This window comes from Pseudochaenichthys georgianus, chromosome 17 (assembly GCF_902827115.2).
Source record: "Pseudochaenichthys georgianus chromosome 17, fPseGeo1.2, whole genome shotgun sequence".
In the NCBI taxonomy this organism is placed as follows: Eukaryota; Metazoa; Chordata; class Actinopteri; order Perciformes; family Channichthyidae; genus Pseudochaenichthys; species Pseudochaenichthys georgianus.
The window spans coordinates 5,672,285-5,694,436 of record NC_047519.1 but is presented as its reverse complement, the minus strand read 5'-3'; the positions used below and the strand labels follow the sequence as shown (position 1 = coordinate 5,694,436).

Here is a 22,152-nt window from a genome sequence, read left to right as displayed (position 1 = left end):
AACCAAACCAACACATCCTCACTCCCAGGTCGGCCTATGTTGACGTTATGTCAAGTCCCCTGCCGGCTTTTTCCAACGCAAGGGGGGGGGCCTTAGCGTCCATTTTCAACACAAGGGGGGGGGCCTTAGCGTCCATTTTCAAACGCAAGGGGGGGGGCCTTAGCGTCCATTTTCAGCTTTCCGGGATGTCCATGTGCTTCTATGGACGCTCATGGAAGCACGGCATTCATTTGTGTCGACTGCCCTTAAAGGCAATGTGAGCGTCCATTCTCATTGGATAGCGGAGAATTGTACACCCGGAAGTAAATATTCCCCTTACTGACGATTGATTTTACAGTGATATCTGCACTACTCATCGACTAAAAAAACACCAGATTATCCTTGTTAATTACACAACATTGATTGGTTTAAATTGTGTGCAATGCTTTTGTATTTTTCCCCTTCGATTCGGAGAAACAAATCTTTTTTCGGAGTAAATGATGGCAGAAGACACTACACTACCCAGAATCCCCAGCTATCATTTCTCCCTGCAGAAAAAGAAAACATGGCCGAAACTTCGTTTTATTCTGGGTGTAAAATGCCTATTTTAAAGTTAGTTTGGCTATTAAAATGCGTTTTGATGTCATTTGATGCGAGAAATATGAGTTGTTATTTCAGATTATGTGTGCAGTGGATTTACATGATCTTTAGTTTGCTAGTTATTACGAAGATTACTTCAGGAAATTGCGTCCAACGTTTTCATTGTTACCAAGGTGGTAGCTAGGGACGCTGCTCTCGATATTATTTCTGTTATGTTGTGTAACTGTTTAATGGTGTTATCTTTATTGCTACCCCCTTCCCCGTCAATGTATAGTGTTGGTCCACAGCGCAAACATATTAGTTAACAAAATCCGCATCTAAAGATACGTTATTTCCCCCTGTGCAATTCCAGTCTCACATCTCACAGCACATCGTCATTAACAAATATCGGAAACAGACCGAAAACGTTTAAAGAAAATAAAATAATACCTTATTCCGAGTGTGCTTGCTTTTCTCTTTGAAAGTCATCACATAACGGCATTGTAATACACGGTTCGGCTGCATTACATATTACATATCTGCCGTAGTTCTGTATTTATAGAGCCCTGATGAGAAGACAAACATGAGGAACTGAAAACGTGACGTGGATCATAAATATATCAGCCATTAAACAACATCTTACATTTCTTTTCACACAATACGTCTCTTTGCCGTATCAACACTAATTCGGCTCACTTTTATATTTGATCCAATTGGTAGATAGGCTGTATTTACACCATAAAGGTGCACAGATGATATAAAGAGACACCTGGTGGTTAAAGCATGTTATTGAATTTCATTATTTTTATTATTAGATATTAATAGGATCCCTATAAAGTATATTCATTACTCGTTATTCTCTACTAATAGTTAATTAAAGACTGTATATAATGACTATTTTGCACATCCCGTTCAAGATTTCAAGATTTCTAAGGTTTATTGACAGATCATATAGGCCTACACAACTATGGTGTAGTTCTGCACTGAATGAAAAACTTGGGTCGCAGGTTCCTCAATAGTGCATTACAAGACATCTATCAATATTTGTGCATACCTCCAGCAATGTTAACTATGTTGAAGCACTTATTTTAACTGATATTATACATAATGTATTATGCTCTTATAAGATGTATGCAGATATTTCATCTCCGGCCTTGTCAGGTATTGAACAATCAATAAATAAAGAACACAGAATTGTTAAATATAAAACACAGAATTTGTGTGATTATACTAAATGATTTTCAAATAAACACCACTGCAGATTTAACTGTTACACATGCTGATGTAATGCAAATGTTCCAACTTGGGATCAATAAAGTATATCTTATCTTAAGCTGATCGATGGCTATACTGCCATATTTGCAAAATGTGCCTATGAACCTTGACAAGTGCATGTTTCAGGCTTATCAATTAATGTAATGTAATGTAACGCGGTGGACCCATTCAAATCCAGTTTTGAACAGTCTGCCGTGGTTCCATCCCATTTCAAGTGCTGTTCGAGGCTCGGTAACCCTCGGAGCACACTCTCCAATCACAGAGCTTGAGGACTATCACGGGGTTTGTCAAACAGAGCACATGGTGTAGTCCAAACGATAGCTGGGGATTCTGGGCAGTGTAGTGTCTTCATTGCCTTTAAGGGCAGTTGACACAAACGAATGCCGTGCTTCCATGAGCGTCCATAGAAGCACATGGACATCCCGGAAAGCTGAAAATGGACGCTAAGGGCCCCCCCCTTGCGTTGAAAATGGACGCTAAGGCCCCCCCCCCTCGCGTTGAAAATGGACGCTAAGCCCCCCCCCCTTGCGTTGGAAAAAGCCGGCAGGGGACTTGACATAACGTCAACATAGGCCGACCTGGGAGTAAGGATGTGTTGACCAAACCGTAAAGTGGGTATGACACATTCATAGGTTTTTAAATATTAAGAAGCCCCGAGACACAGTTTCGTGAAAAAACTACCCACCAGACCCGGAGTGTCCTCTCTGGTTTAACAGGTACTAATACAATAAATAAATAGAAAAGTAAAAAAATATGGCATTTTAGGTTATGCACTTTTAAAGCTAATGCACTAACAATGGTTCGTCTGATGGAAAGCTGCAGGCGTCCTTCTTTGTTGAGTTGTATGGTTGGTTGCACTTATTCGGATGAAAAGTGTTTATGTAATGTTATTTAATATTGGATTATGCAGTTTCAGGTACAAAAAAAATGTAGTTTCAATTTCATTTTGGGGACTTCAGGTAGTGCCATCTTTAATCCTCTGCATTAGAATAGATGCAGCACGTGCCGTTTCATGAGCTACTTGTTGCTGAAAGGTCTTTAAATCACTTCTTTTAGGAAGCACTCAGTCCTGCCGATGGCATAGTAATCACCAATACGCAGCCATTTCAACTCCTCAATCTGTTGAGGGGGGCTATAGGGTGAGAGAGAGAGAGAGAGAGAGAGAGAGAGAGAGAGAGAGAGAGAGAGAGAGAGATAGGAGAGAGAGAGAGAGAGAGAGAGAGAGAGAGAGAGAGAGAGAGAGAGAGGAGAGGGAGAGAGAGGTCGATCTCGGCGGACGCGCTGCTGCTGGTTACTGCTCCCTCCTCGGATCAGCGGTAAGTCGCACTAACTATCCTTCCGTGGCAAATGTCTATAGATATGAATCTACATGTTATGTTATGTTGTTGGTTCCGTGCTGGGAGTCTTGGTCACTAGAAGCACTTCTTGTAGGAGATGCGTAATTGCATGTGTTATTGCGCAGCCTGTCTCTGGACGCGCTGTGGACGCAGGGCACGGAGGAAGGTTATTGATGGGAAACATGAGGGGACATTCTAGGGAAACTAGAAGGGAACTTTATTTCATATTTGTCTCTCTGGGACATTTGAAAACCAGACATTTTATCCTTAAATCATTCCAATGTGTTGCGTTACTTAGGCTACAGTATCTTGAAGTTATTGTCCAACATATTTTCGTGTTTTAATGTCGACAGGTAAACCTGTAACTTGCACGGAAGTTGTCTTGATCGGTGTGTAATAAACACATATTGACTTTTGAATGAACTTGTGTGAATGGCGAATTGATCGGTGCATTTGGGATATCTGGTTGTCACGGACGCGTTTCAGTGTGTGGGAATAACGGCTCTGTGTGTGTGGAGTGTTCTCCGTTCGGTGATTTCTCTACATTTGGAAATGTGATGTGTGCGTGGTACTATCACAGTATACGGATGGTATGCAACTAAAATACATGTGTTATCGTGGTTAGCTCACTAAGCAAAGCTGATCAAAGCTGTAATGGCGTGATGTTAAAGTTCATTCTTTGTGGTTTCTGTGGAGAGGCAGGGTGACTGAGGCAGAATGGAGTGATGCTGATCTCTTCAGACTCCCTCTCTCTCTCCCTTCGACTCCACCTTGGTCCTGAGGTAGCATGCCATGAAAGGATACATAAGCTTTAAGCATAATGTTTGTTTTTCAAATTTGGCGTCCATGTCAGAATACAATATCAACCCCCCTTATTTACAAGTAAGAGCTTTCCAACCATTGCTATGTTGTCTTGTGTAAAAGTGTGTTGTCATGTTGTGTTGGCTTGTGGCTTGCTGTATGAGAGTGTGTGTCAGCTTGAATCAGCTGTTCAACGCTGCTTTGTTGCTACTGGACTGCCAGAACGCTCAAGCTCATTTTAAGTGACCAAGACTTTGTGTAGACATGTTTCCATACGTGTTTCTGTTTTATGATCAGCTTCATATGTACACTGAAAAAACTGAAATATTGACTTTAATTAAATGTATAATGTCAACAGATTTCACATCACTGTACTGATACAGTGATGTGACATTTGTTAACATAATACATTTAATTAAAGTCAACCTTTCAGCAGTGTATTCAGGATTCAGAGTTTGCCTTTCATTTTCTGTAAAAACCTTTTAAAAGCTGATTTAAGTCATAAATCTCCAACCTGAAATAATGCTAATGAAGTTAGGGTGGACGTTCTTAAAGCTGAACATATTGAGTGATTTGGTTTTGAACAGGAAACCAGCGTTGGCCCACAAATCGATAGGTAGCATTTAGATAAGTCAATCGTCTTATTAGTTCTGAATAAAAACGAGGAGAAGCACCACGGTGAAATGTAACTCTTCCCTCCAGAATATCCAACTGTTGAAACCCTGACTGGACAGTTGGAATCCAAAGCCCTGCTTGTTAATTCAGACCATGCTGGGATCCATTGATTTATACTGTGTAGGATTCTGGGGTTTCCCAGCATGCATGGTAGTGCCTTAGAAATGTATTTAGCACTGGCATCCATCATCCCGATTACGTGTTGTGAGGCAGTGCTCACAAACATTCCTCGTTAACTCCGAAGTGACCTCTGTGCAGCTCTGTGGCCCTAACGTACAGGAGCCACGGTGTGCTGCTGACTTGTTGAGTGTATTGAAACTCCTCAGTATTATGCATCCAACCCACTGTGCTGTACAAGTACACTTATGAGGCCTAATACATGTATACAAATAAATAAAAAAGAGACTGGAGACAAGATCTTGGAAAATTGACTTGCAAGAAAACCAACATTGGACTTTTTAAAAGTACCTTATGAAGTCACTGATAATACAATCTGTCATCACTTCCTGTTATTGACTCAGAGAGAGTGTGTCCCCTAATGTTTCAGAGATTAAATCTGCAGCTGGTATTTTATCGTCATTTCAAACTTCCTATAAGTGAGCAGTTATTCCAAATGACACAAATGTGTACATGCTGGATTGAGGTAATTAATACATATATTCATATACATTCAAATAGTATTGAATTTGATCTGTAAATCATAACTTCATTTTAGCAAATGTTCATTTTTGTCAGTATGTTAAATGCTACGTATGGAGGTAGGTTTTTCTCAATAACATTTATAATAATTCCTTGCATTTATTATAGCGCTTTTCCAGTGCTCAAAGCGCTATACAGATACATATTTTTTATATACATGCAATGGTCACTGTGGATATTACCCACAGGAGAAAATCCAGGTGAAGTGTCTTGCCCAAGGACACAACGGCCTGACGTAGTGGCGGCAGGAGCGGGTTTCAAACTGGAGTTCCCCAGCACCCCCCTTGATCTGATGATCAGATGCACAGACCACTGCGCCACCCGTCCCATTTATGTGAACAGATCGACAATCTCTGTAAATGTGATACAGACCTTCCACATTTCTTTTGCCCAGAAACATTTGCCAATATGAAATGGATCTGTTAATATATAAATACATTTGACAAACAACAAAAAAACAAATACACCAAGTCTATCAAGAAGTAAATGAAAAGCATTTGTGAAAACACTTTAGATCAGGTTATGGATCAAAAAGGCATTGTATGAACTTTATGTCGTTTGTGATTATACGTTTTACACAAACGTAATTTTGAACAACATTTCCTCTCTCCCGAAATCTATTTCGAACAGCATGTGATGGCATGCATTAAGTGGTTTCTGCATCTCAACGTATACAGTTACTGCCTACCTACCTGGACGGTGTTTTACATTTACAAACTACACATTTAAAAAGCGTTTTTTACTGATCTGTTTGCATAAATAGTATTTAAAATCTACCAGAAGCCAATTTGTGAAAGGTCTTAAATCTGGTCCTTCTAGATATTCCAGCCTAACAACAGGCACACTAATAGATGCTTCTGCTGCTAATGGTATGGAAATCCACTTCATGCTGGTGTACTTTTAAGTCTATTAAAAGTACAAGCACTTGGTTGACATTGACACTGACAGAGACTCAGAAATCCTGCCCCCCCCCCCCCCCCTCCCCCCTCCCTCCTCCCTGTGCCTGCATGTATTGTTTGTGTGATCAACTCTCAAAACTACAATAGGGGGCTTTGTTTCCCAAAGTTTAGCCTGTAAGGCAACACTACTTTTCACACAATCCCCAGGGTGGTCCTGACGCTGACCTTGACCTTAAGTGTCTTTAATCTCAAGTTAAGCATCACTTATCAATAGTGGTACTTGTTAGAGCAGGGGTGGGGAACATTTTTTCTCTCAAGGGCCATTTCAATTCTTTCAACATCCTGCGAGGGCCGTACAAATGATTGACCTCTGCATAAAAATACTAAAATCACAGCCCATTCCTTTGGCCTTTCTTTCATGCTGTGCAAAGAAAAAGCAACCTCTTAATCCAGATATCTCACCATGACTCGCGCATGCATGCACGTGCACGGTTGTGGCATGACCACCGAAACAGAAAGATGTGGACACAAGATGTGTGCAAATGTATTTAGTTTCCTATCCATGTGAACATGATTTAAGTGGGGGGGGGGGGGGCGGGGTCCGGGGGCATGCTCCCCCGGGAAGATTTTTTTTAAATATTGAAGTTCAAAGCATCAATCTGGTGCACTTTGAGAGCAACAGTAAGAGATCTATGGATACATCTCTCAACACCCAGATGAAACACAACTGTAAGCAGATGTTCTTTTTCTTTATCAATCAATCAATCACATTTATTTATAAAGCACATTTAAAAACAACCCACGTTGACCAAAGTGCTTATGGATATTTTACAAATAACTCCCCTTTAAAGTGTATTCTTGTTTATTAATAACAACTGTTTTTACTGTCATATAGAATTTCTTTCACCTGTTTTTTATTCTCTTATTCTTTTGATAACTATAATGATCATATCAAGGTGTGTGTGTACCTCACCGGAGGTTCTTTGAGCCTCTCAGTCTGACAGGAGAGAGCTCTCTTCCACCTGGTTGTAGAAAAAGCTCCTTATATTCGCTAGCATAGCTAGCTAACCATATGCTAACAATCCTCGGTACCGCTCTCTCCCTCTCGCTCAAACAAAATACGCTAGTGCACAACCTAATAAACATTTCATCTTGACCTCTGTGAGATGCAGAGGTGCTCAAGGATTGTATTTGTGTGTTGTAAAAAAGGAATGATGAAGAGCATTAATTCTACTTTTTCATATATGTAAGTCTACTCTTTATAATGAATCTGAACCATACTTTTGCTGTTGTAATACCATACATGTCTCTGTTGCTGGACACATAAGGGAATTCTGATTTGAGATATAGCAGGAAAGCAGATTGCTTGAAAAGAGTATATAGGGTTACTCAAATAACAGTTGCAACAATGAAAAGATAAATACAGACGAGTGTGAGGAAGACATTTACGGAAGAAGATACAGACGCTGCAGGCCTCTTGTTCTAGACTAGGAGCCCTGATGGCTAAAGCTCAGTCACCTTTAGTCTTTAGTCTGGACACAAGGAGCTCAGTCACGCAGCACCGAGTGTGTTCTGCAGTCAAAGGTCCGGAGAGGTAACCCGCAGCCAGGCCAGTGGAGCCCTCAGCGAGGAGAGGGAGATATTGGTTGGAGGTAAAAGCCTTGCTCCAGCACTCTCACCCACTGGAGGCCTTCTCTTTTTGGGAAAGGCAAACAGGGCACCGCAGCAGTAAAGGCGAGACCAGATAAAAGCATGTAATCCTCCGTATCGCTGAACTCAGGATGGACCTATGTATAGCAAGTCTCCAGAGATGACCAGAGAATTACAAAATGACAACAGGTCTTTGACATGTGCACATTTCACCAGGAAATACAGGACAGTCAGTTTCTGCAGTTGCAATGATGACGTTGTTTTGTAGTGTTTTGTGTGCATTTTTGAATATTGCAGGAAATTAGCTCTTTGGCTAATTCACATTGTGTTCAGTGGGATGATTTCCACAGGCTAACACAACATTTATGATTTTGAAGAATTGTTTATTGTAATCGCTAGAAGTTACAAGCTAACGTTATGTTATACACAAACTACAGCAAGGTTGCGTCACCGCTAAGCTAAAGGCGGATAGTGTCTGGCGTGATGACATCTATTAGTCTTTCTGGGTATTGAAACTCTTTCCTTCACTCTTGATTTGTCAGTTGACCTGTTGTTGCCTTTTTTTTTGTATTGCTCAAACCAAGGCAAGGCAAGTTGATTTATATAGCACTTTTCAACGCAAGGCAATTCAAAGTGCTTTACAAAAAAAAAGCCATTAAGCCTTAAAAAAGAAAAGCTAATAAAATAAACATTAAGGAAAAATACATGCAGTTCAATTAAACATTACAAGAAAAAGTACATGGATAAAAGTTACAGTGCAGTTTAAGATATGAATAGTTCAATTAAAAGCAGCGACAAAAAGAGAAGTCTACTCAAATGTTTAGAAATGTTGAAGAAATTGGATTGATGTCCTTTGAATTAATAGGCGGTACAAGCAGTCTGCAACTGATAAGTACTTCATATAAACCTTTGATTATTGTGTCTTGGTCCGAAGATTTAATCAGGGCTTTCATCTTCCATCTTTAAGTATGTGATCATAGTGTGTCTTTCATTAGCTGGTGTTTGCCCAAAGTGTGTACTTGTAGCTTTCTTTCAGCTCTGAATCACTACTTTCATCCTCAGAGAGCATGTGCTGATGGCCTCTTGATTTCAGCGGGACGGAGAGAAGCTGTTATTGAGATCGTGAGGCAAGAGATGTTGAAAATGTGGCTCCATTTCTTCAGGGTTCTCTCTTTGAACCCCTCTTGGTTTGTTCCACATAAAACTAAAAATAATTTCACTTGTTTACTCTGTCTTGCCTTGCATTGTGTGTGGATTGCTTTTAAGATGGGTGTAGCCTAGTTCAAAAGAAGACTATGACAACCCAAATGTAAAGTTTAGTGATTGGCCAACAGAAGGAAGAGATGCAAGTTTGTCCATAATTAGATCATTTTTAAAGCAATGATTGTGAAACATGACATATATTCTATACTTTGAACTTCTCAACTGCTTATTTTATCTGTCATATTTGTTTGGAAATTGATTATATTTACATTTAAGTTGTCTTGGACCTTCATAGCTTTCATGATTAATTTTCTTTTCTCTTGACATATCATAGACTGAATACTTAAACAGAAATAACCCTAAGATAAAATGATGTTTAAAATAATGGTGGCATCCCTAATTAAACATAACATACACGTCTTTATTGATGTAACTTGTCATAGCAAGGAAGTTCTTCATGGCTGTGCATGGGGACACAGTTAATAATGAGATATTACTATTTCCCATCCAGCTTGATCCCGTGATATTTAGCCATACAAAAAAAGGTCAGAATTTATAACCACTCAGAAGTCATTTTGAATGACTAGTACACTGTAAGGCTTTTAAGAACATTAGTGGAACAGATATAACTCTTCTTCCCACAAGACTTAATGTAAGTTTTAAAATGTAGTATAACAAAGTTTCTTGGAACACTGCCAGTTGCCCATGATTGGTTACTGTGTGCGGTTTCTCTCTACAAGAAACAGAAACATGTGGTCGTTGCAAATGCTCTTATCAGACATCAGTAGTTATGGTAGAGTGTTATTAAAGCAATGTTTAATACCCACTCAGTACATGATGTGGTCTCAGCAGCCACACACACTCACACACACACTTGGCTCTGTGTGCTAATTTGTGTTGACAACCCACAACTGCCCTAACAAAAGGCTCTGTGCTCTGTATGCGTGTGTGTGTGTGTGTGTGTGTGTGTGTGTGTGTGTGTGTGTGTGTGTGTGTGTGTGTGTGTGTGTGTGTGTGTGTGTGTTTGTGTGTGTGTGTGTGTGTGTGTATGTAGGCTGATAACACTGATTCAGTCCAGGTGCATCGTCAGGTACTGTAAGTGGATTAGCGGAAGTGTGGCTGTGTGTGTGTGTGTGTGTGTGTGTGTGTGTGTGTGTGTGTGTGTGTGTGTGTGTGTGCGTGTGTGTGTGTGTGTGTGTGTGTGTGTGTGTGTGTGTAGCCTTTTGATCTCCATTTCCATTATTTCTTCCCCATCCTCATTTTTCCATGGAAAGCACATTTCCTGTCCACACTTTCCCAGACTATGTGCTGATTGGGCAGGTGTGTTTTCTTGACCCGTAGACCTCGATCAGTACGTCTGTGTATAACAGCACGGGAACTTTGAATACACTGTGTGCATGGTTGTGATACGAGACAACCTTAACCGTTAACTATCACCTCCTGTCCATGACTGGAGGCACCGGCAGATACCAAATGGGTGTGCATGTGAGTAGCAGCAGCTTCTACCAGTGCAGAAAAGCGTTCACTTCAAATGAACAGTTTTCCTCTGACAGGTGTTCAGCGGCATCTGTCTGGAAGGGAGCCGCTAGATTGTTGTTGGAAGAGAACGTCAGCCTTCCTCTCTTCTGGCGTGACAGCTCCTCCAATTACAGCTCACTGCCCACTGTGTTGTGTTGTGCAGATACAGTAGATCGCTGTTCATCAAAGCCGGTTCAGAAAGAACGTTGAAACTCTGCAGGCAGCCTTACCGGAAATCAAATGAGAGGCTTTTTTCGATCCAACATGCAAGCCATCTAATTAGTGTGTGATAGCGAACCTGAGGTAACAAAGGGGAGAACTTTGTTACCATATGAAAGTAGAGCAGGGGCAATAAGCAGTGGAAGGGGAGTACACAATGTAACTGTGCTAAGCTAGTCTCTGGTTTAGATGTTATTTCCACTGACAAAATACCAGACTTCTGAAGTGGAGGCGTGTTAATTCAATATTAAATTATATGATGTGTCTCAAGTCCTCAGGAGGAACCAGAAAGCAAAGGTTTAGCATTGATTTAACAGAATGTTCTGGTATCTGTTAAACGCAGATCAATCTTTATGTCGATACAGCCACATGTCTGTTGTGAGGTCACACTGAGCCAGACAGCCATCACTGATAAAGTGTCCTCCTTACTGATTGGTACAGTGATGACATATGTGTGTATGCTAACCCAGAAGTTAGCATCGCAATCCATCCTTTGCCAAAAAGCAATGGGAATGTTACTGTGGATTTTAGAAACAATCCAGAAAACTAAATATGTGGCAAACACCTGTATATGATCATCGCTACACATTAACAAACCTTTCATGGATATCTATTATTTTAATTTGAAAATAACTACATTGCTTTATTATTGTTGTGCATCATCACCGCTAAGCTAACGGCGGCTAATGGTTTGGTGTGTTGAGTATGTGTCTCATTTAGTCACTTGATAGCAACTGCCATATTATGAAACATTTATTAACTGACCTATTTTATGTGGTAGAATAAAAGGCGGGAATCGTATCTTGTTAGCTTTTGTTGGCCACATTTCCAATTTCAGGCTTCTCAAAGAAAGCACATAAAAAAAAACATGACTTGAAGACGAGGACACTGTAATTGATGAAATGCAAACAAATGTTACAGGTTTTTAGTATTTATTCCTGCCCCATTCTCTCTCTATCTCACACTTAGCGTCTTGTCCTGGTCGTTAGCTTGTTGAAGAAGTCCAACACTCACAGAGTTAACGTCAGTTAGCAGGCTGCAGCATGTACGAGTTAGTGTCAGAAGGCAGGACGGGGTTCTTACTCTTTAATAGCACCAACAACACACTGTCCGCCCACAACATGGAGGCTGCAGCGCAGGTCTGTGTACTGCTACTCCTACGGTGTACCTCGGCACTCCGCTGTCAATCAAACACTGACAGACCCTTCGCCTGCTGAGAGCAAAGCAACATGTCTGATGGTTCCCTAAAGAGCTTTTTCTTCCTTTTAATAATACACTCTTGAGTCTGAATATCTAGTTAATAAGCAGATAGTGTATATGTTCCACTGTGTTCACCAGATATTCTCATAGTGTGTGTGTTTTGCTGAGTAGGCTATGTAGTGTAGAAAGGCGTTTCACCAACAAGAGCTGCAAAAAATGAATTTCATAGAAGCCAAGTTAGGAGTATGGAAAACCAAATAAGAAGAGGTGCTTGATCTTCTCCGTGGATGATATTACAAGTCATTCTTCAGTCATTAGAAAAATATCAATTAGTATTAGAAATACTTTGCCCATTCCCGAAAATATGTGTTTGGAGAATAAACAGGCTACGTCCTGTAGGCTGAGGGAACATGTTGAGTCATTAAGTCCATGGAAGATATGTCACCTGTCCTTCACTTCTCCTCTGATCAGCGGGGGCAACAGTAGTGGGCCATGACGAGGCGATAGCACAGCCCAGAGGAAGAGAGACATGCTGGATACAGTTTATGGAGCGAGGGGAAGAAGTTGATAATAGTGTTTTTAGCGAGTCTGTGTGACAGCGAGTCTCCTTTGGAATCAATTTGAACGGTTGTGCCTGTCACACCCTTCACAGAGGACTGACACTTGTACAACCACCTTTCAAGCCTCAAGTGTTGAGAACGTGTTACTAAAATCATATATACTGTCCGCGGTGTGTTCCTTCAGGTGGATGTGATCAGTCACTGTCACAATCATCCACGTTTTAAATTCACACTGCAGCTGTAACAGGAAATAACACACATCGGGACTAACGCTGCATCGACCGTCACCGAGGTGCAACAATTGGTAAGAATGTTCTAAATCAATATTTTGAGGGGTTTCATTGCACTGTGTTGGAGAAAAACTGTGGATAAGTACGGGATAATATAACGGCAAGTACAATGAGAAGTGTTCACGGTGATTAACACATGTCCCAGACCTGTGATAATTCACAGAGCGGCAAACAGAAAACATGCAGGACATGACAAACAGTAGGAACATTGTTAGGCTGTTCAAAGCAGAAGGCAAACACAAGGAGACTTTCTACATGTGGCTGTTATTTACTTGGTGTGATGTGCTTCTCGTCACCAGCTCTGTCGGAGGTGAAAGCGGGAGGAGGCGAGAAAAATGTAAATGTTGGCTACAAGTTGAAACGTTTTACCACGGGCTGTGGTTAATGGTTTTTCCCAGTGTCTGTCTCCAGGGGCTGTGGAGAACAGCTGGACAGTAAAAGAGTACAAAGTCAAAGGTTATGTTGTTCAATATTATTCCCTTTTTGATTATGTGTCAATTTATTGGATCGGACAGGACATGCTGCTGTCATAAAACAGGGTAATTAACGAGGTTGTAATTCAAAGAGAGCTTTTAATAGTGTGCTTAGCTGGGCTGTCAGCTTTTTATCCGAGTGGTTCTTTAAATGTTTCGGAGCCATGAAGTCTATTTATACGTCAACATGAAGGTTATAGTCTATTTGCAAGCTCATAGAGTCCTATTGTGAACATATAGAAACTGCCGGATGCTAACTTTGCACGCATAAGTTGCATTGATGAGAATTGATTAGCATATGCAGACACTAGCTTAACAATGTATTGGCCCATGTTGACCATTTGGAGTGGTTTTAGAGGTATTTGAGGATGTTGAATCCATTTCTGACATTTTCAGGATGAAACAAATTGCAGTTCTAACCATAAAGTGGCCATGTTTGTACTCTCGTTGGGCTGATTTTAAAGTTTTAGGGGATTCAAAACGGCCAGTTATTATCCTTGAAATGTCCGAATGTATCAAACATCCTCAAGACCAAACTGAAATTGGTCAAATTGGCCGGGCCATATTTGATTGTCTGAATAATGAAACTATGCTAATTGTGCAAATTGCCCAACATATGCAAGTTAGCATCCAGCAGTTTCTGTGCTGTGCCCGTACTATACCTTTCTAATATAACACTTTGGGTACTCAACATGTCCTTGTTCTCACTGCTGGCACATTTAGGGTTGGGTTTAGGGCGTTGGTCATGTTTGATCTTATTGTTCCTCAGTTCAGGTGTAATCCACCTTCATGTTGTGTTGCTTGGAGCTTTAACCCCAATAGAAAAAGGCGTTTGACCGTTTATTGAGGCCTGTGAATCAGGCTGAGTTAATAACAAGGTTTTTATCCCTGAGGACAATACGAGCACATACAGCCAAGTGCTCTCCACTCGCCCCGGCCTTGCACAGATTATACTCTTCATTTAGATAATATACTGTAGCCCGCTTCTCCTCTTTTAGCCTCCACCCTCTACCAAGCCTGTGGGCAGCTCACTGACTGATCTCCAATCCCTCCACCCACTTTCTATAGGCTGTCCCAGCATGAGGGTGCCAGGGAGCAGTACATTTCTGAACGGTCAGATCTGTGACACTAATGGCTATCCATTCTGAAAGAGTGAGTGACAAGAGACACCATGACACTTGATTTTATAACCAGAAACCACATTGACTCGGTGTGGCCACATCAGCATCGACCACGCTTCTGTTTCTGAGCATTGACACAATGTCAACTACTCAGCAAGTATCACATTCACCATCTGCCCCTTCACTAGTTCCCTGTGTGTGGCGCCTCCAGTTTAGGTCAAATGGATAGGAGCTAGGCAGCGCTGTGTGTGTGTGTGTGTGTGTGTGTGTGTGTGTGTGTGTGTGTGTGTGTGTGTGTTGCGTGTGTGTGTTGCATTTCAAATATATATATTTACAAGTGAAAAGAATGCAAGTAGCCTCAATGAAAACCAAAAAGAAAATTCAGTCCACTAGTAATATATTGATCTTCATTTTAAAATGTATCGAAACATTGTAAGCCTGCTGGTAATCTCCATCAAAAAAATAAAATGTAACAGTAATCAGATTTGATCTTTTTTTATGTAACTGTAAGGGGATCATTTACCTTTTTTTTGTATCCTAATTACATAAACCCGTTACTCCCCAAGTCAGTTCATCTGTGAGGCAAATACTATGATTTTAAATAGTATAAATAACTTTCGAAAGAGAAGAGCTCCAGATTTGTATAAGTACCCCCAGTTTATAGAAGAGACATGTTGAGTAAGTGTGTTGATAAGATAAGCATTTATTGATTCCCAGAGCTATTGTCTGTAATACCAATAAAGGAATACTCAATTTAAGACATTCCTTATAGTTGATTCAAGTTTGTCTTTATCGCATCATTGTACAAAGTTAATCACTTATTAAAGCACATTTGGATGTGGTCAACATGTACCTTAAAGGAAATGTATTCAAGCATGTAATACTCTCATCTCTTTAACATAACATTAAGAAGTACACTTGCTGTATGCAAATGTATGTATCTGTCTTTTTGGCAATTGATAACAATTCTAAATTGAGTACTGCATTGAAGGATGTCACCATGGCAGAAATGTGTTATTCCAAACTAATACCAGTGAAGTACCGCTGAGATACCCCCCACAGGCGTTTTGATACCAATTAAGTGATTTCCTTTTTATTTAAAGATTTGGTTTGATGAAATATGTTTTTTTTTTTTAATAAAGATACATACATGGAAAAATAGGTTGACAAACAAATACCACCAAAAACACAACATGGCAAGCATATGTATTGTTCCTTTAATCCCACTCTTCGTTAGAGCTCATTATTTCCCATGTCATGGCGTGTTCAGCCACCCTTTGATTTTTTGTGGCAATAATTTTTTTCCAAAAATAAATTGTATTTTTAATCTAGTCTTCAAACACCTTAAATTAAGATGACTCCTTGATTGAGTTTTAAAAATATGTATTTTAGCCAGAAGAATAGTTGTATTTATGAACTGTGTGCGGTCTTCATCTAAAAGCCCAAATACAATATTAAAGGGTGTACATGTAAATTCAATGTTGATTGTCTTCAGCCAATTTTGAATCTTAGACCACAGACTTCCAACATATGGACAATAACAAAATAAATGCATCTGGTCTTCCTCTTCCTCATCCTCATCACAGAATCTACATAATGGTGATGGTTCAATATTAAAGATGTTGAGTTGTTTTTTTCTAGCGGTAATCTTGGAAAAAATATTCAGTTGGAAGATTGTTGAATAAGAATCACTTGTTGTTTTGTATATAGTTCTAAAAAAAATTCCCAGGATATCAAAATATTAAAATCGTCTTCCCAGAAAGTGCAGACCGTATGAGGAAAAGCAGTTGGCATTAATCATTTAAAAGGATGTATTATTAGCTGCTTAGTTATAAGTTCAACAGGTCATATTTCCCTCTCCATATATAATAATATCTATGTTTTATATTGCTGTGAAAGCATATTAAAACAACTGCATTTTCTCAGCAAAAACAACATTTTACATGACTTCACTTGAACAGATCATGAAAACGTTAAAATGTACAATCGGTTAATACACATTTTAACTCAAAACAGTGGAATCTTTTTTTCCAGGAAGAGATAGACTAACTTAATTTAGCTCTTTGCCAATGTTAACAAATATTTAACAGATAATCAGCTAAAGAAAGGACGTGTCATAACACAGCTTGAGCAAATCTTCTAAATATACAGGCAACTGAGAGCTTGTTTTGGGAGTTTTGTAGAAGCGGTTATATTTAAAACTTTGTGAGTAGGAACACTTGGCCTGAATGGTCACCAGAGAGCTGGATGTTGGTCACTCTGGGATGTGACATAGAAACGAGTGGCCTGGAAGCGGGAGCTGGCCCAACATCAATATTTGATTGTGTTTTCTGGAACAAGTCGATGTTCCTCACTAGACTCCTGAGACTACTTCCAAATTGGATTCAGATTAGGTTGAAAGGAAGCTCCCACAGTGAAGAGGCTGCAATGTGTGGGAAAAGTCTACCCATGTTCCTACTAAAGAAATTAAAGTGGATAGCTGGACCACATCTTCCATGTTCATCCTCACGTCGCCTCACGTCTCCTCACGTCTCCTCACGTCCCCTCACGTCGCCTCACGTCACCTCACGTCGCCTCGCGTCACGTCTCCTCACGTCACGTCTCCTCACGTCTCCTCACGTCGCCTCACGTCTCCTCACGTCGCCTCACGTCGCCTCACGTCTCCTCACGTCTCCTCACGTCGCCTCACTTCGCCTCACGTCGCCTCACGTCGCATCACGTCGCCTCACGTCCCCTCACGTCGCCTCACGTCTCATCACGTCGCCTCACGTCTCATCACGTCGCCTCACGTCTCCTCACGTCTCCTCACGTCTCCTCACGTCGCCTCACGTCTCCTCACGTCTCCTCACGTCCCCTCACGTCGCCTCACGTCTCATCACGTCTCATCACGTCGCCTCACGTCTCCTCACGTCGCCTCACGTCTCCTCACGTCTCCTCACGTCCCCTCACGTCGCCTCACGTCTCATCACGTCTCATCACGTCGCATCACGTCGCCTCACGTCTCCTCACGTCTCCTCACGTCCCCTCACGTCGCCTCACGTCTCATCACGTCTCATCACGTCGCCTCACGTCGCCTCACGTCCCCTCACGTCGCATCACGTCGCCTCACGTCTCATCACGTCGCCTCACGTCTCATCACGTCGCCTCACGTCTCATCACGTCGCATCACGTCGCCTCACGTCTCCTCACGTCTCCTCACGTCCCCTCACGTCGCCTCACGTCTCATCACGTCGCATCACGTCGCCTCACGTCTCCTCACGTCCCCTCACGTCGCCTCACGTCTCCTCACGTCCCCTCACGTCGCCTCACGTCTCATCACGTCTCATCACGTCGCCTCACGTCGCCTCACGTCCCCTCACGTCGCATCACGTCGCCTCACGTCTCATCACGTCGCCTCACGTCTCATCACGTCGCCTCACGTCGCCTCACGTCTCCTCACGTCTCCTCACGTCTCCTCACGTCTCCTCACGTCGCCTCACGTCTCCTCACGTGCCCTCACGTGCCCTCACGTCTCCTCACGTCGCCTCACTTCGCCTCACGTCTCCTCACGTCGCCTCACGTCGCCTCACGTCTCCTCACGTCTCCTCACGTCGCCTCACGTCGCCTCACGTCCCCTCACGTCGCCTCACGTCTCCTCACGTCGCCTCACGTCTCCTCACGTCGCCTCACGTCTCCTCACGTCGCCTCACGTCTCCTCACGTCTCCTCACGTCTCCTCACGTCTCCTCACGTCGCCTCACGTCGCCTCACGTCGCCTCACGTCGCATCATGTCGCCTCACGTCTCCCCACGTCGCCTCACGTCGCCTCACGTCTCCTCACGTCGCCTCACGTCGCCTCACGTCGCCTCACGTCGCCTCACGTCGCATCACGCAGCCTCACGTCGCCTCACGTCGCATCACGCCGCCTCACGTCGCATCACGCCGCCTCACGTCGCCTCACGTCGCCTGCATCTTGGCTATGTCTCGCACTGGCAAACACCGCAAAGTGTGCAAGGACCTTTAACCGTATCCACGCTCCTTACTCACTCATGTAAACACACACAGTAGTTTACAAGCCGGGTAGATGTTTGCTTATTTACATAGTAATGGCCCGCTACATTCCAAAGGAGGAAGACAAAAGCACAGTTAGTGTGTGTGTGTGTGTTCCTGCTGTTCCTCGTCTCTGTGGCAGCCATAAAACAGGAGTTCTCATGATAAAATGTCCTTGTGAATGAAAGCACTGCAAACAGAGCGCCACTACAGACCCTCGTAAACACTGTGAAGACACAGTGCTTTAAAATAAGCTCTGACACTAAAGCATGTTCAGCACACTGTTTAGCTGTGACAACTTAAGTAAATGCTACTTCTTGTTATGCTTTCTTAAAACATTCCTTGGTCTACTGTTAGTTTAAGACTTTAAGGCATGACAAATATTTAAAGCCCCATATATAGTTTCCAGATGTTCTGACTCCAGCTGTATTAATAATACTCAGTTTACTCTATGCTCACTGCAAGATTGGGCGCAGACCCGTGTGGTGAAAACAGCTAGTTATGTTTTGTGTCTATAGTCTTAACAGCTTAGCAGCTCTCATCTGATTTGGTTGCGTCTTGAGATTTTCTAAGAACCACACTTAAGGCATTCTGATGGAGAAATATTGTTTCCATTTTTGATTTACCCAACATTTCAATGTCATTTTCTTTTTTTACATTTGTATCAAATAGAAAAATGTTGTTACAAAAGTATTGTTGTCAATGATATTGTATATCTACAGGTATTTTCACATTCAGATGTTGATGTCATCTCTACTTTCAGTCACTATTTGAGACAAGTTAGTGTTGCCTCTGGTCCGTAACACTATGAGTAGCAGAACATGCTGGAACACTTAGCTTATTTTCATTCAGTTCAAATATTTCAGTCACTCTTTGGGAAACAAAAAAATCATATTTTAACCTTCCTTCTTGCTAGCTTCTTTATCTCATCAAAAATAGAGTATCTTTGGGTTTTGAGTGGCTGGTCAGCAAAAACAAACAAGATAAGGATGTGACTCGGGGCCTCAGATACTATTTAGGGCACCAAGGTTCCCCACCAAGATTACCTTTCTGGGAATTTTGTGTTTTGACGAACATGAGGTGAAAAGTATATTCTACGATAACCAAGGATTTAGACATCTTTGTTATATCAAAGACTACATTTATTTAACTTGACTATTACAGACCCAACATATTCATATAGCTGATGGAAAGAAAGACAGATTTGTTGATGTCTGACAGTTGTTTTGTCCAGAGAAAGGCTCCTCACATCGAGTCACTCCCTTCCAGGATTTCAGGTCAATGATTTCCCAAAGTGTGTCCTGCTGTGTCTTGGTTCTGCTGGTGTGTGATAAAAGCTTCTCATGATGTGTCAGGTCTCTCATCTTCCTCAGGCCTGCTGACCCCCCCCCCTCCCACACACCCCTTCGCTTATATAACAGTGTAAATCCTAAAGTACCATCTGGGTGCAACAACACTATCCATCACTAATTGTTGATGATGCACAAGGCAACAATCATCAGAGCGTTCTCTCTCTCTCTCTCTCTCTCTCTCTCTCTCTCTCTCTCTCTCTCTCTCCCTCCTCTAAACCTAACCAAGTGTTCACCCTGGAATTAATGCATTCATGTGCAGACTTTCCTGCTTACAGACCAAATGAGAACATTTTCAAATCTACAAAAGGGTACAACTTGAACCTGGTCTCAGATGGATTGAAATGGCACAACACACACACACACACACACACACACACACACACACACACACACACACACACACACACACACACACACACACACACACACACACACACACACACACACACACACACACACACACACACACACACACACACACACACACACACACACACACACACACATATATTTCAACATCTATTATCTCCCCTTTGTTGAGATTAAAGCAGCTCAGGATGCACGGGGGATTAGGCTGGATGCGAATGTGTAATTGCTGGGAATGGGTCACTCAAAGGGTGCATGCGCAGTGTGTATATTTGTGTGTGTTGGGGTCAAGCAGAGGGGGCAGGGATTACATGACCCACAACGTACATGTCCTGTTGTGTATATCCTCAGTATAATGGAAGAGCTCAGAGCTGTAGATCGTGTTTTATGTTCTTTCACATCAAAGCTGGCAAGTCACTCACTCTGCAGCAGCAGGGAGCAACCCATGTTCATCTACTCTGTGCTGTACACACTCCCTCACTCAATTCCATGTACATGTAATGAACACACATGGCCATGTTGGGCATGTTCTACCCCCCCCCCCCCCACACACACACACACACACACACACACACACACACACACACACACACACACACACACACACACACACACACACACACACACACACACACACACACACACACACACACACACACACACACACACACACACACACACACACACACACACACACACACACACACACACACACACACACACACACACCGTAGGGGTAGCTCATCAGGTTTTAGATGATTATAATAACGTGCTATAGCCCAGAGTGTGGGCTGCACCATCAACAAGGTCATTGATTTCCCAAAACCTCAAAACCGGCCTGAACTCTTCATGGTTTGAGCTTCCATGGATACAGCCTCTAGATATCTACAGGTTGTGTTTGAATGAGTGAGTAATCTTTGCAGATAATTATCTCAAGTTAGAAGCTAGCTTTTCTTCATAATCTGTGAGAAAGTTGTTGTTGTTGTTGTTAGAATTAGCTCAGTCTCAGCTAAGCTTGGTAACTAGATGGTTGCCAAAGTAAGGAGCGTGGACTGGCACTTGAAGAGGTCCCAATTCAGCTCCTGGGCACTGCCGAGGTGCCCTTGAGCAAGGCACCCGATACCCCTGCTGCTCCCCCCATGAGCTGTACATTAGTTCCCCAGTGCTCCAAGAACTAGAGTAAATGCAGCTAAACATGTACATGTGTGTGATAAATAAATAGTGTTTCATTCCAATCCTTTGCTTTTCCATTTTGAACATTGCCTATTCAATTTACTGTACATCCAGCAGCTGAGCAACATTAGCATCCATTTGGAGTCGTCATTGTGTTCACCTGTGTTTAGCTCTGTTTTGGGGTTCCACCGCCCTTTGAGAACAGAGTCTGACTGTTGAGCTGCACCAGCCAGTCAAAGTCAAATCAGAGCTGCTGCTGGAAACAGGTTGTTGAGAGCATATGTTGGGGTCCTCAAAACCAAATGAGGAGCTCAAAGAAGCTCCATGAGAGCTGCAAACGCTTATTTGATAAGTCCCTGTGTGAGTGACTGCTTCTACAATGTCAGTTTGGGTCATTTATGAAAGTTTCCAAGATATAAAACATTGTTCGTCCCATAGAGTTGAAGCAACAGTTGTCACGTCTGAGCAGAATCCATCCGATTGATACTGCAACTAGAATATATCATCAGATAAAAAGTACAATGCAAATGACACTTATGCACCTTTTTGATATGAAGACTTTTAGGTAGGGAAGGGAGATTGTTCTTGTTTACTCATCATGTGCCAAAAGTAATCAATGGAGCAATAAGTATTTGAGTATCCCTACTTAAACCTTTGTCAAGTTGTTGCGTTCCTCTTGCTGTGCCCCTTTGGAAAGACACAGTGAAGTCGACACAATGTGGCTGACGAATATATGTGTTTCTGTCAGTTTTGTG

General features: G+C 42.0%; 1 protein-coding gene across 1 annotated transcript in view; it reads left to right on the top strand.

Moving 5' to 3' along the window:
- Nucleotides 1-3,094: 3,094 nt before the first annotated feature.
- Nucleotides 3,095-22,152, top strand: part of LOC117462703 (cadherin-6-like) — a 107,773-nt gene continuing 88,715 nt past the window's right edge. The window contains exon 1 of the mRNA XM_034104982.2: nt 3,095-3,149. The gene's annotated coding sequence lies outside the window, so the exon portion shown is untranslated. The remainder of the gene's footprint in view (nt 3,150-22,152) is intronic.